Source organism: Schistocerca serialis, chromosome 6, assembly GCF_023864345.2.
Source record: "Schistocerca serialis cubense isolate TAMUIC-IGC-003099 chromosome 6, iqSchSeri2.2, whole genome shotgun sequence".
Taxonomy (NCBI): Eukaryota; Metazoa; Arthropoda; class Insecta; order Orthoptera; family Acrididae; genus Schistocerca; species Schistocerca serialis.
The window spans coordinates 260,271,374-260,275,026 of record NC_064643.1 but is presented as its reverse complement, the minus strand read 5'-3'; positions in this window follow the sequence as shown (position 1 = coordinate 260,275,026).

Genomic DNA, 3,653 nt, shown 5'->3' with positions numbered 1-3,653 from the left:
AACTTTATTTGCACTGAAACAGTAATGGAGCACATTCAGTAGAGAAATGCTTACCACCTATTTAGCCATCAAGCACATCTGACCCTGTGTAGAAGTCCAACATTCCAAGACACCTACTGACCTCAAGCCTCTGTACTTGATGTTTCACCAGGTGACGGAGCTCAACTCGCCTCACCAATGCAGATAGAGTCAATCCATCACACAGAGTACTACCAACATATAACACATAGCTGGATAAAACAACATTGTGGTGGACTGTCTGGCCCATAACTCCACAGGACTGAGCATGATCAACTGCTTTTTCGTGGCGGATGATCAAGGGAATGATGCATTCCTTCAACATATTTCTGCTAATCCAAAATTGATGGCCTTACAGCTACAGCATGTGCCAATGCGGGGCATACGCTAAGGAATTTGGTGCACATAACTGGTGTGATGCAATGGCCTTTCATCCCTATGCAGTGGTGGTGTGAGTTTTTCAGTGTCTAATACAACCTTGCACATCCTGGCATCAGAGCTTCTGTCAAGCTTGTTGCTAACAAACTGGTTTGGCTATTTGAACAGAAGTACTGTCACACATGGGCATGTGCATGCAAGAGTTGCCAATGCAGTAAAACAGATAGACACACTTTCACACTGGAGGACGGATTCCCCATACATAGTCGAGGTTCACTCACATTCACATCGACATTATAGGGCCTCTATCATAGTCAGGGGGATACCGGTATTTACTTATCATGATCAACTGTTGCACTAGGTGGCCAGTAGCAGTACCTATTCCTGACATACCAGCAGAGTCAGTGACCCAAGCCACAGTGCAGTATTTGTTCATGAGATTCAGCTCCCAGATCTCACAAACAATCACAACTGACAGAGGATGACAATTTGACGTGCAGCTTTTTGAGGAATTAAGCCATCTCTGTGGAAGTGGGACATCTGCACTACTAGCTACCAACCAGATAGCCATGGGATGGTAAAGCATATGCAACACACCATGAAGTCAGAGGCTGATTTGACACTTACCATTGGAGATGTTGGGGTCTCGCGCTCCAGTTTTGGAAATATTATTTGTTCACCCACACGCATGGTACGTGGTGAGCAGTTATGGACACTGGGTGATTTCTTCTTGCTTTGCCATTCCATCCACTGACTCAAGAAGATTGAACCTTCATCCATCAGCTGTGTTCACATATGAACCCTCTCATGCCACTTAACAGAGTCAGCAATGGTGGCAGAGAGATTTTCATACATAAAGATTTAAACAAGTTGAGTCTGTTAAGCTCTAAAACGATGCCATCTACCTCCACTCTTTCTGCCCCATTCAGGACCATTTAGAGTTGCAATAAGAAGAGGAAACAAGTCTATCACTGAGAAAAATGGTAAGCAAAACACCATATCAATCGAACACTTACGACTAAATTATATGAATGATGCAGCACCCATAATGTTTAGCATGCACTTCTGCCAATATTTCCTTTGCCGGAACTGACAACAGAAACATTAGAACTGTGGCAGGATTTAAAGCAGGTGGTACTGAAGGTCATGTCATCTTCCAGACCCCTCTGATCTTTATATATTCTTGCAGACAGGGGAGATACAGAAGTTGGTCGACAGCTGACCATATCAGATGGCTCAAACACTCCGCCTGATGCCATTTCACACCCCCTGCAACATATATACTGGTGACTGTGAGTAGTGTCATCAACAATTCATCTCTAGCTTCTACTTGCTCCACAGTGACAGAGTAACGATGAGAAAGGGGCCAGTTGCATTCTGCCCCAGCATTCAGCCTCTATACAGTTGTTTGCCTCTCCAAAATTCCTTAGAGAGGCAGGAAGCAACATGAGGTGCACATCCATTCACGTCACAGTTTTGTCACATCCTGATCTCCAGAGTGCTGAAAGGAAACGGTGGGGAGGGGGGAAGTCATGTGACATGCCGACTTCAATAAATACCAAATTGACACCAGTCCTAGTGCAAACATTTTGTAATTGACTCATCTTTGTTATCTGGAATGTACAACAATCTTTGTTTCCTTGATCTTTGATCCTGTTTTTGTGTATGCTGATAGTGCTTGACATTTGATTAACTTTTTGAGTGGTATTGTATTTAATGCAAAAGAAGTTGTTTTATACTTTAGTCAGATTGTCTGCATGTAATACTGATGACAGGTGCAATCTACCTCACAACAGAAAAAAAGTTGTGATCACTGAGGAAGGCAATAAAGAAGTACTTTCAGTGAATCCAGTAGATGCAGATTTCATACCATTTATGACAACTGAATTGGACTGTTAAGGATTGCTGAAGGTTGTGTCGATGTGTGGTTGGAATAAGTGAAGAAATTGGGAAGTTAGGTTAGATTGTCCATTGAGACAGCAATGGGCAAATCAATGTGGAACAGAAAAATAGGTGCTAATAACAAAAGTAAGGAGTTAGCAGTAGAAGCAAGGATATCTCGCAACTATAAGAAGTAGAAATTTAAACTGTGGATTGGTAGGTGTTTTGGGTAAAGTGTTGCACAATATGTTTATCAAAGCCTTGGACAAATAGTGGAGAAAATAGCGTCCATACCATTTGCCCATTCAAGCATTTGGTATCAAATATCTATAGGTGGATTTGTATGACTTGATTGTTTTGGTTTTAAGCTGTCTATCAATTTCTAGACAGAAGTGTAGAGGCATAAAGTATTCCTTACTTTGCTAGTCAGGTACATGTTTGGGAGAGAAATTACTGGTGTACCTGAAAGGTCAACATCAGTTGTATGAAAATTTTAAGACAGAGAGAGATACACTCTTAATAGCTTGAAGAGGAGTAGCTGTAGGTATACTGATAGTGGATGTTCAGTGATGAGAAATCAAAGCTAAATTTTGGGACCTTTGGCCATGAAGGCGGTAGTACCAATCTGCATGGTCGATTTTTGCCACTATTCTCAGTCTCACCACCGAAGTATGACCTGGAAAGAGAGTCTTTGGGATAGTGGGTGGGAAGGAATCATTCTTTGAGAAACTATCTTCTTTTCATCTTCAGCACTAATCTCCTCAGTTTTTCTTCTATACCATTTCTTTCTTCCTGTTAATTAGTGTGCCTGGGCAAATTTTTCCAACTTTACATTTCTTTCTTGATGTCACTATGAGTCTCTCCTTGTTAACCACCTAGACAACACTTATTTATTGTGAAGCTAACTGACCAGTGATGGGTTGACTGACTGTTCCGACCATTATAGTTCCATTTGTGGGAGAAAAGTTATAAGAATTTGGGTACTGCTTGTAGGATGGGTAAATGCTTGAAGTAAGGAGAAACAAAAATTGTTAAAATGAGAACACAACACTGGAGGAGGCACCCAGTTGAGGCATGTAAATAGTTTTATTTCTTCTAAAGGAAACTTCCTTATGTTACTGGCTGAATTGATGTAATGACTAATATCTTGTGAATTGTTTTTTCATCATATAGTTTTAAGTATGTACTGAAGGAAAGTTTTAAAATTAATAATTTAGTTTTGGAGTATGAAATGGCAATATACACAGAGGTTTTACAAAGACTGAGAGAATAAATGTGCTTGTGATAAGAATTGTGATCACAATGACACTCAAGTGGCCTCTGAACCCTTATCATGGAATCCCTTTTGTGTTGTATATTATACCAGTTATGCAGCT